This window comes from Pristiophorus japonicus, chromosome 1 (assembly GCF_044704955.1).
Source record: "Pristiophorus japonicus isolate sPriJap1 chromosome 1, sPriJap1.hap1, whole genome shotgun sequence".
Classification (NCBI taxonomy): domain Eukaryota; kingdom Metazoa; phylum Chordata; class Chondrichthyes; family Pristiophoridae; genus Pristiophorus; species Pristiophorus japonicus.
The window spans coordinates 129,769,155-129,781,639 of record NC_091977.1 but is presented as its reverse complement, the minus strand read 5'-3'; positions in this window follow the sequence as shown (position 1 = coordinate 129,781,639).

Genomic DNA, 12,485 nt, shown 5'->3' with positions numbered 1-12,485 from the left:
GTGGACGCGATGGGCCGAGATGGCCTCCTTCTGCATTGTAGATTTCTTCTATGAAAAGATTAGGGAGGTAATGTCAAAGGTAGCAGCTGCAATAAGGGAACACACCCAGGCTGTCATTGTCCAGCAGCAAATGACGGAATCAACTCACACTCCAATCCCCAGACCAACCTCGGGTAGTGTGCCGGTTCATCCACAGGCCAAGGAAGAGGCTGAAGAGTCCCAAGCCAGGACTTCCACAATGCCGTCTCTTAGGTCTACCCACAACCACCAACAAGAAATGCGCTGTCCCGGAAATGCTTGAAAAAAGCAGCTTGGTTCCAGCGGGAGAAAGCCGGCGCCACCGGCCAAGGGTAGAGGCAGCAAGGGTCTTAGAATAAGGGGAGGAAGGATGGCTGCAGCTAAAGTTAGTTTGCTGCTGCTGCTGTTGTTGTTACTGTTGTTCTTATGGTATTGTTATTTAATTGATCTTAATTGAAAAGTTTAAAGTTTGTAAGTGATGTAAATTGAAAAGCTTGAAGTTTGCAAGTGATCTTAATTGAAAAGTTTAAAGTTTGAAACAAAAATATTTTTATTAAAGTTAAGTTAAGTGCAAGTGTACAAATGTTTAATAAACATAATTCTTTTTTCAATTAAACCAAAATCATGAACATTATTCTTTAAATTAACGGAACAAACAGTCAAATGGCGAATGATCAAAGGTGCCGCTCAGCCTTCATGCAGCAAAGCGTTCAAAGATTAGCCGCTGATGCAAGGCTCTTGCAATGGCTATAAGTGCACGAGGAAACCGCCAGCCCCCCACCAGCCCCGCCCCCCGCCCCCCCATCTTTCACGTGCTGGTCAGAGTAGAAATATTGCTATTGAGGGAGTGCAGCGAAGGTTCAGCAGACTGATTCCCGGGATGGCGGGACTGACCTATCAAGAAAGATTGGATCAACTGGGCTTGTATTCACTGGAGTTCAGAAGAATGAGAGGGGACCTCATAGAAACGTTTAAAATTCTGACGGGTTTAGACAGGTTAGATGCAGAAAGAATGTTCCCAATGTTGGGGAAGTCCAGAACCAGGGGTCACAGTCTGAGGATAAGGGGTAAGCCATTTAGGACCGAGATGAGGAGAAACTTCTTCACCCAGAGAGTGGTGAACCTGTGGAATTCTCTACCACAGAAAGTAGTTGAGGCCAATTCACTAAATATATTCAAAAGGGAGTTAGATGAAGTCCTTACTACTCGGGGGATCAAGGGTTATGGCGAGAAAGCAGGAAGGGGGTACTGAAGTTTCATGTTCAGCCATGAACTCATTGAATGGCGGTGCAGGCTAGAAGGGCTGAATGGCCTGCTCCTGCACCTATTTTCTATGTTTCTATGTTTCTATGTTTCTACCAGGATAGTTAAGATGAATACGTGGCTTGAGGAATGGTGCAAAAGGGAGGGATTCAAATTCCTGGGACATTGGAAACAGTTCTGGGGGAGGTGGGACCACTACAAACCGGACGGTCTGCACCTGGGCAGGACCAGAACCAATGTCCTAGGGGGAGTGTTTGCTAGTGCTGTTGGGGAGGGGGTTAAACTAATATGGCAGAGGGATGGGAATCTACGCAGGGAGGCAGAGGGAAGTAAAAAAGGGACAGAAGCAAAAGGTAGGAAGAAGAAAAACAAGAGTGGAGGGCAGAGAAATCAAGGGAAAAATTAAAAAGGGCCACATTACAACATAGTTCTAAAAGGCCAAAGAATATAAAAAAAAACAAGCCTGAAGTTCTGAGTCTCAATGCGAGGAGCATTCGTAATAAGGTGGATGAATTAACTGCGCAGATAGCTGTTAACGGATATGATGTAATTGGGATTATGGAGACATGGCTCCAGGGTAACCAAGGCTGGGAACTCAACATCCAGGGGTATTCAATATTCAGGAAGGATAGACAGGAAGGAAAAGGAGGTGAGGTAGCGTTACTGGTAAAGAGGAGATTAACGCAATAGTAAGGAAGGACATTAGCTTGGATGATGTGGAATCTATATGGGTAGAGCTGCGAAACACCAAAGGGCAGAAAACATTAGTGGGAGTTGTGTACAGACCACCAAACAGTAGTAGTGAGGTTGGGGATGGCATCAAACAGGAAATTAGGGACGTGTGCAATAAAGGTACAGCAGTTATCATGGGTGACTTTAATCTACATATTGATTGGGCTAACCAAACTGGTAGCAATACTGTGGAGGAGGATTTCCTGGAGTGTATAAGGGATGGTTTTCTAGGCCAATATGTCGAGGAACCAACTAGGGAACAGGCTATTCTAGACTGGGTCGTGTGTAATGAGAGAGGATTAATTAGCAATCTGGTCATCCAAGGCCCCTTGGGGAAGAGTGACCATAATATGGTAGAATTCTTCATTAAGATGGAGAGTGACATTCAGAGGCTAGGGTCCTGAACTTAAAGAAAGGTAACTTCGATGGTATGAGACGTGAATTGGCTAGGATAGACTGGCGAATGATACTTAAAGGGCTGACGGTGGATTGGCAATGGCAGACATTTAAAGATCAAATGGATGAATTACAACAATTGTACATCCCTGTCTGGCGTAAAAATAAAAAGGGGAAGGTGGCTCAGCCGTGGCTAACAAGAGAAATTAGGATAGTGTTAAAACCAAGGAAGAGGCATATAAATTGGCCAGAAAAAGCAGCAAACCCGAGGCCTGCGAGAAATTTAGAATCCAGCAGAGGAGGACTAAGGGTTTAATTAGGAGGGGGAATATAGAGTACGAGAGTAAGCTTGCGGGGAGCATAAAAACTGACTGCAAAAGCTTCTATAGATATGTGAAGAGAAAAATTTTAGTGAAGACCAATGTAGGTCCCTTGCAGTCACAATCAGCTGAATTCATAATGGGGAACAAGGAAATGGCAGATCAATTGAACAAATACTTTGGTTCTGTCTTCACTAAGGAAGACATTAATAATCTCCTGAAAATAATAGGGGACCGATGGTCTGGCGAGAAGGAGGAACTGAAGGAAATCCTTATTAGTCAGAAAATTGTGTTAGGGAAATTGATGGGATTGAAGGCCAATAAATCCCCAGCGCCTGATAGTTTGCTTCCCAGAGTACTTAAGGAAGTGGCCCTAGAAATAGTGGATGCATTGGTGGTCATTTTCCAACATTCTATTGACTCTGGATCAGTTCCTATGGATTGGAGGATAGCTAATGTAAGCCCACTTTTTAAAAAAGGAGGGAGAGAGAAAACAGTGAATTATAGACCGGTTAGCCTGATATCAGTGGTGGGAAAAATGTTGGAATCAATTATTAAAGATGTAATAGCAGCGCATTTGGAAAGCAGTGACAGGATCGGTCCAAGTCAGCATGGATTTATGAAAGGGAAATCATGCTTGACAAATCTTCTAAAATTTGTTGAGGATGTAACTAGTAGAGTGGACAAGGGAGAACCAGTGGATGTGATGTATTTGGACTTTCAAAAGGCTTTTGACAAGGTCCCACACAAGAGATTAGTGTGTAAAGGGGATCTCATAGAAACATATAAAATTCTGACGGGACTGGACAGGTTAGATGTAGGAAGAATGTTCCCGATGTTGGGGAAGTCCAGAACCAGGAGTCACAGTCTAAGGATAAGGGGTAAGCCATTTAGGACCGAGATGAGGAGAAACCTCTTCACTCAGAGAGCTGTGAACCTGTGGAATTCTCTACCACAGAAAGTTGTTGAGGCCAGTTCGTTAGATATATTCAAAAGGGAGTTAGATGTGACCCTTACAGCTAAAGGGATCAAGGGGTATGGAGAGAAAGCAGGAATGGGGTACTGAAGTTGCATGATCAGCCATGATCTTATTGAATAGTGTTACAGGCTCGAAGGGCTGAATGGCCTACTCCTGCACCTATTTTCTATGTTTCTATATTTCTCCACCATCATTCTGCGGGTTGAGGTGGTGGCATGGCTTCTGTTATGTATGCAATAACTCAAACATGACATGAAGGCTTTCAATGGTAGCTATGGATGTGCTGGATGACATGATTGTACACTCTATCCACTTGGAATAAGCATCCACCACAACTAAGAACGTCTTTCCCTGGAAGGGACCTGCAAAGTCGATGTGGATTCTGGTTTAGATGGCCACTGTTATGTATTGAACGCTTTGTAACCTGCATGACACTTGACCACCAGAGGGCCCATCTGTTGGAGTCCCAAGGGATTCCTTGGGAGCACAGTATATAAGCAGGCCACCCACAAGGTACCTGCACTCTGGTATCTTATTAAAGGAGCTAAGGTCACATTTGCTCATTACACACTGTACTTAGCCTCACCCTTTATTATGCGCGTAATAGCCATGACCACAGAACATAAGAACATAAGAATTAGAAACAGGAGTAGGCCATCTAGCCCCTTAAGACTGCTCCGCCATTCAACATGATCATGGCTGATCTGGCCGTGGACTTTGCTCCACTTACCCGCCCGCTTCCCATAACCCTTAATTCCCTTATTGGTTAAAAATCTATCAATCTGTGATTTGAATACATTCATTGAGCTAGCCTCAACTGCTTCCTTGGGTAGAGAAGTCCACAGATTCACAACTCTCTGCGAGAAGAAATTCCTTCTCAACTCGGTTTTAAATTGCCTCCCCCGTATTTTGAGGCTGTGTCCCCTAGCTCTAGTCTCCCCGACCAGTGGAAACAACCTCTCTGCCTCTATCTTGTCTATCCCTTTCATTATTTTAAATGTTTCTATAAGATCATCCCTCACCTTTCTTGGGCATAATAGACTCAGCGGTGATTCCGCTGGTGCTTTACTAAGCTACATGCAAGTGTTGCACTGATGTACACATGATTCCAGATCAGTGTCAATTCCAGGCCAGTATCCATAAGACCTGGCAATGGCTTTCATCATGATAATACCGGGATGTGTGCTATGTAGATCATGCCCAAATTTCTCTCTGCCTTTCTTGGGCATAACAACATGATTACCCCACAGTATACAATCTGATTGAATGGATTGTTCGTCTTTGTGACGGATGTAAGGTTTGGTCTCCTCACACATTTGCTTAGGAATTCTCTACCACAGAAAGTTGTTGAGGCCAATTCACTAAATATATTCAAAAAGGAGTTAGATGAAGTCCTTACTACTAGGGGGATCAAGGGGTATGGTGAGAAAGCAGGAATGGGGTACTGAAGTTGCATGTTCAGCCATGAACTCATTGAATGGCGGTGCAGGCTGGAAGGACCGAATGGCCTACTCCTGCACATTTTTTCTATGTTTCTATGTTTCTATGGCAGACCAATCACCACTAAGGATACAATGTTTCAAAGCTGATAATCCGGGTCCTGGCTGATCCAGGTCTTAACTTGTTGGGCCGTGACAGGAGTTCCTTCACTTTCAAAAGCATCCATGACTAACAGTAGGTCTGCTGGTTGTGGTGTTTCCACCTCCGGTGTGGGCAATGGCAGATGGCTCAATGCATCGGCACAATTCTCAGTGCCAGGTCTATGGCGAATGACATAATCATAGGCAAATAATGTCAGCGCCCACCTCTGGATGCAGAACGATGCATTGGTATTAATACCTTTGTTTTCTGAAAACAATTAAATGAGTGGCTTGTTATCTGTTTCCAGTTCAAACCAAAGACCAAATAGGTACTGATGCATCTTTTTAACCCCATACACACAGGCTAGTGCTTCTTTCTCGACCATGCTGTAGGCTCTTTCCGCCTTTGACAAACTTTTTGAAGCATACACAACAGGTTGTAATTTGCCCAACTCATTAGCTTGTTGGGGCACGCAATCAACTCCATATGACGAAGCATCACAGGCCAATACTAGACACTTACACGGATCATAATGTACCAGCAGCTTGTTAGAGCAAAGCAGATTAATAGCTTTCTCAAAAGCTCTATCTTGACATGCACCCCAAACCCAGTTGTCGCCTTTTCTTAGCAGCATGTGCAGTAGCTCTAATAAGGTGCTCAATCTAGGTAAGCAATTACCGAAGTAATTGAGTAGACCAAGGAACGAACGCAGCTCCTTCACATTCTGAGGCTTGGGTGCATTTTTGATGGCCTTGGTTTTCGAGTCCGTGGGCCCGATACCGTCAGCAACAATTTTCCTCCCCAGGAATTCAATTTCTGGTGCCATGAAGACTCACTTCGAGCATTTCAGTCTGAGTCCCACTTTGTCCAGACGATGTAGAACCTCTTCCAGGTTGATCAGATGTTCGGCGGAGTCACGACCTGTGACGAGTATGTCATCTTGGAACATGACATTTCTGGGGATGGACTTCAGTAAACTCTCCATCTTCCTCTGAAACATGGTTGCAGCCGAGAAAGGGTACCTGTTGTAGATAAACAGTCCTTTATGAGTGTTGATACATGTAAGTTTCTTCGACATATTGACCAGCTCCTGTGTCATGTAGGCTGACGTCAGATCCAATTTTGTGAATGATTTCCTCTCGGCTAGCATTGCAAACAGGTCATCAGCCTTCGGTAATGGGTATTGATCCTGTTTCGAAACTCGGTTGATCGTAACCTTGTAGTCTCCACAAATCCTGACAGTGTCATCACTTTTCAACATGGGAACAATGGGGCTGGTCCATTCATTAAATTCGACCGTTGATATGATCCCTTCACGCTGGAGTCTGTCCAGTTCGATTTTGACCCTCTCCCTCATCATGTACGGAACTGCCCTGAGCTTTATGATAGACGGGTCTTGCATCCGAGTCCATGTGGATCTGCAGTTTGGCTCCCATGAAATTGCCGATTCCTGGTTCAAACAGCGAGGGGAACTTGCTCAGCACTTGAGCACATGGAGTATCCTCCTCCGACGACAATGCTTTGATCTCGTTCCAGTTCCATTTGATTTTTTCTAACCAGTTCCTGCTGAACAGCATTGGACCATTGCCTGGAACAATCCATAATGGCAAATCGTGAACAGCACCATCATATGACACCTTGATTACTGCACTGACAATTACCGTTATGAGTTCTTTAGTGTACGTACACAACTTGGCATTGACTGGACTCAGTTTAGGCCTCACAACCTTAGTAATCCACAGCCTGTCGAATGTCCTCTGACTCATTATTGATTGACTCGCACCCGTGTCCAATTCCATCGATACCGGCACACTATTAAGTTTTACATTAATCATTATCGGTTGGCTCTTTGTTAGGAACGAATACAGTCCATACACTTCCTCCTCTGGTATCTCGTACTGCATATCCGGATCCGCGCTAGACTAGTCATCATCCTCCACATGCTGTATCGCAGCACGCTTGCTCAGTTGCGGACACATGCGCTGAAGATGCCCCATTCTTGAACAGCCTTTACAAATATACTGTTTAAACCGACAATGATGATGCCGATGATTTCCCCCACAGCGCCAACATGGTGATATCGGATTAATTTCCGTTGTCAGACTTTGAGTAGCCACTGGTTTCGCGTATGCAGTCGGGTAGGCCCTGCCATATGCAGCTCTGCCAAATGACGATACTATCTTGTTTACAGTACTTGCCGAGTTCTGATTTTTTAATGATATCTGCTTTAAGCTTTTGTCCGTCGTCATGCATGATTGGGCAATCCAGATGGTCTTGCTCAAATCCAGCGTCTCCGCCGCCAGTAGCTTACATAGGATCACCTCCTGGTTGGTGCCAATTACAAAGAAGTCCTGCAGCATGTCTGCCAACGCAGTTTCGAACGTACACGGTCCAGCTGGACGTCTTAGGTCGGCAACGAATTCTGATACATCCTGGCCCTCAGAACGAACGTGCGTATAGAATCGATATCTTGAGATGATGATCCTTCATCTGGTTTGAGATGGTCACGTACCAGAGCACACAATGTTTCATAGTCCTTGTCCGTTGGACTTAAGGGTGAGAGAAGATTCTTTAAGAGTTCATAGATTGTCGGACCGCAAACCGTGAGGAGCACCGTCCGGCGCTGAATTGCGTCTGCCTCTTTCTCCATTTTGTTGGCCTCAAAGTATTGGTTTAAGCGGGCTACAAAGTCTGCCCAAGCTTCTACCTCCACGAATCGCTCCAGAATTCCAATTGTGCTCATTTTTGCATGCGAAGGTTCTTGTTACCTTGTCGCCAAATGTTGTGTATGCAATAACTCAATAGACTGAATACTGTAAACTCCAAATGGGTACAAACCTGGCTCTACTTTATTAGAGCCCAAAGTGCTTACATTACAAGATGGCTGGTCTTTTATACCTGGGCCGCACACACGTGCGCACAGCCCAATGACCTCCGACAGTGGTGCCCCCCGGTGGCGAGTAAACCCAAGATTGTGGATGCATTGGTTGGAATTTACCAAAATTCCCTGAATTCTGGGGAGGTCCCAGCAGATTGGAAAACTGCAAATGTAATGCCCCTATTCAAAAAAGGAGGCAGACAAAAAGCAGGAAACTATAGACCAGTTAGCCTAACATCTGTGGTTGGGAAAATGTTGGAGTCCAGTATTAAAGAAGCAGCAACAGGAGATTTGGAAAAGCAAAATTTGGTTAGGCAGAGTCAGCATGGATTTATGAAGGGGAAGTCATGTTTGACAAATTTGCTGGAATTCGTTGAGGATGTAATGAACAGGGTAGATAAAGGGAAACCAGTGGATGTGGTGTATTTGGACTTCCAGAAGGCATTTGATAAAGTGCCACATAAAAGGTTACTGCACAAGATAAAAGTTCATGGGGTTGAGGGTAATATATTAGCATGGATAGAAGATTGGCTGACAAACAGAAAACAGAGAGTCAGGATAAATGGTTCATTCTCTGGTTGGCAATCAGTAACGAGTGGGGTGCGGCAGGGATCAGTGCTGGGACCCCAACTATTTACAATTTATATTAACGACTTGTAAGAGGGGACTGAGTGTAACGCAGCCAAGTTTGCTAACAATACAAGGATGGGAGGAAGGGCAATGTGTGAGGAGGACATAAAGAGGCTGCAGGAGGACATAGCCAGGCTAAGTGAGTGGGCAAGAATTAGGCAGATGGAGTATAATGTTGGAAAGTGTGAGGTCATGCACTTCAGCAGAAAAAATCAAAGAGCAAGTTATTATTTAAATGGAGAAAGATTGCAAAGTGCCGCAGTAAAGCTGGACCTGGGGGTACTTGTGCATGAAACACAAAAGGATAGTATGCAGGTACTGCAAGTGATCAGGAAGACCAATGGAATCTTGGCCTTTATTGCAAAGGGGATGGAGTATAAAAGCAGGGAAGTCTTGTTACAGCTGTACAGGGTATTGGTGAGGCCACACCCGGAATACTGCGTGAAGTTTTGGTTTCCATATTTACGAAAAGATATACTTGCTTTGGAGGCAGTTCAGAGAAGGTTCACGAGGTTGATCCTGGGGATGAGGGGGTTGACTTATGAGGAAAGGTTGACGCGGCCACTACTCATTGGAATTCAGAAGAATGAGAGGTGATCTTATCAAAACGTATAAGATTATGAGGGGGCTTGACAAGGTGGATGCAGATAGGATATTTCCATTGGTGGGGGAGACTAGAACTAGAGGGCATGATCTTAGAATAAGGGGCCGCCCATTTAGAACTGAGATGAGGAGAAATTTCTTCGCTCAGAGGGTTGTGAATCTGTGGAATTCGCTGCCTCAGAGAGCTGTGGAAGCTGGGACATTAAATAAATTTAAGACAGAAATAGACAGTTTCTTGAGTGTTGGGGGGATGAGGGGTTATGGGGAGCGGGCGGGGAAGTGGAGCTGAGTCCATGATCTGATCAGCCATGATATTAAATGGCAGAGTAGGCTCGAGGGTCCGTATGGCCTACTCCTGCTCCTATTTCTTATGTTCTCATACTTACATGACAGCTTCCTCCTGCTGCTGCTGCTCCTCCTTGCCCTCCTCATCAGCCTGCTCATCGATCTCCTCATCCGCTCTCACCTGAGGTTGCTCTTCAACTTCCAGTGCCTGTGCCTCATGATGGCTAAGTTGTGCAGCATGCAGCACACAACAATGAACTGACCGATCATCTCAGGGACATATTGCAGTTAGCCTCCAGAGTGGTTCAGGTATTGGAAACACAGCTTTAGCATTCCAATAGTCCTCTCAATGATGCTGTGAGTAGTTATGTGGGACATGATGTACCGACGCTCGGCTTCTGTCCGGGTATCACGTAGGGGGGTCATGAGCCAGATGGCGAGCCCGTAACCTTTGTCTTCCCAGCAATTTTTCCTCAGCGTTGCACCCAATTTCAGATTAATCTGGAAGAAGCAAAATGAAAAATTGACTGCGTAGCTATTACGCTCGCTCTCTGCATGTTGATGCCTCTTTTGGAATTTTCCACTGGATGTGATAGCAGCCATTGGATACATCAGCCCATATATGGGTCTGCACCAGGCACCTGAGGCTTGCTGCAGCCATTTGTTCCACCACCAACCAAGCACCTTTAATTCCACAACATTTTGGGGATGAAATTAGCCTGGTTTGCGCCTTCCATTAGCGGGAGACAGTAACGGGGCGCGAAAGGTTTACCGACTGAGCGCGGGAAAATCATCGACGGCTGCGAACATCCCTGGTGGGTTTGCACTGGCGCTACAGCTTACCGCCTTGATCTCTTGCGCCCTATAGATCATGATATCATCCAGTGCGCAGCGCCCTGTTACCACCCCAGATGCAATATTCGCTCCCGCCCCCTGTAGCATCACCAGGCGTCAACAACGGCAGCTGCAGGAGGCATTGTCACCTCGGCTGGCAACTTTGGGAGTGCTAATTAAAGGGCGTGGTGGTCAGGTAGGGCAACATTTATTCATGTCCCCATTCTGGTGCCTCCTGCTTTCTTTTGCCCCCGCAATTGTTCAACCCTCTTAGAGTGCTTGGGGCTGCTCTGCTTGTAGCACAGGTGCCGTCGCACCACAGACCGGCCTGCAGATTCAATCAACACAGCATTGGCCCTTCCCTTTATAGAAGAGAAGAAGCCTATAAAAGTGACAGCACTGCCCTGGACATTGCACATCGCTCTGCCGACATCGCCTCTCTAAGGGAAGTGGTAGCACTTCTCTCTTGGAGCGCTAAAGTGGAAATTCCCAGCAGAATCAAATCTTTACCGTCCAATTATACTTTTGTGCTCCCGCAAAGTTATCATCCCAAATGGGGCACTATGCAATTTGTAGCCCTTTGTCTTGTTAACCCAGTCTTTTTTCTCTATTACCAACCACCTTCTTAAACCCTTCTTGCCTGCCCTATCCAACCTAACAAAAGGTCCAAATAATTCATTCTGGAGCTGTGTACACAGAGCTGGGATTATCAGCTAAACAGAGTGGCTTGTAAACAGAGTGGGAACGTGAATTTGGTTAGAGTAGGAGTTTGGTGCAGCGAGGGGAAGGAGGTGCTAAGTTAGGACAACAGTAAATATATAAATAAGTAGAGTAATTAATCAGATTTGAAGGGATTTTTAAGCAAATGATGGGACTGCTGAGACCCGTTGCCTGCAACTCCTGTGCCATGTGAAAACTCAAGGACGCTACATGTGCTCCAGTTGCTCAAATTTGAGCTCAGGTTTCTGAACTTGAGGAGTGGCTGAAGTCACTGCAGAGCATACGGATGGCTGAGAATTTCCTGGAGTGCATGTTCCAGGAGTTGGTCACCCCGCAGCTACAGAGCGTTCAGAAGAATAGTAAGTGGGTGGTCGTCTGGCAGGGTAGGAAGAGGCAGAATTTGTGGTTCATGTGGCAACCAATGACATAAGAAGGAAAAGTGTTGAGGTCCTACAGTCGGAGTTTCAGGAGCTAGGACCTCAACGGCAGTAATCTCTGGATTACTCCCAATGCCACGATCTAGGGAGTATAGGAATAGTAGAATAAAACAGGTTAACGCATGACTAAAGAAGGTGCAGGAAGGAGGGCTTCAGATTCCTGGGGCATTATGACCAGTTCTGGGCAGGAGGCACCTGTTCAAGGTGGATGGGTTGCACCTCAACAGAGCTGGGACAATTGTCCTCGCAAGAATTTTAACTAATACTGTGGGGGAGGGTTTAAACTAATTTGGGTGGGAGATGGGCACCAGGATGAAACATTAGAGAGGAGAAGATTGGCGAAGGGACAGAAAGCAGAGAGCAGTGATGAACACTTGTTTTTTTAATTGGAGGAAAATATACAGTGGTGTTCCCCAGGGATTGGTATTAGGACCACTGCCTATTTTGATATATATTAATGACCTCGACGTGACATAATTTCATTATGTTTGCAGATGACACGGAACTCGAAAATGTAGTAAATAGTGAGGAGGATAGTAACACACTTCAGGAGGATATAGACAGATGGGTGAAATGAACAGACACATGGCAGATGAAATTGAATGCAGAGAATTATGAAGTGATTCATTTTGGTAGGAAGAATGAGGAGAGGCAATATGAACTAAATGGTACAATCTTCAAGTGGGTTCAGGAATAGAGGAACCTGGGGGTGTATGTTCACAAATCTTTGAAGGTGGCAGGACAAGTTGAGAAGGCTGTTAAAAAAGCATATGGGATCCTTGGCTTTATTAATAGAAGAATAGAGTGCA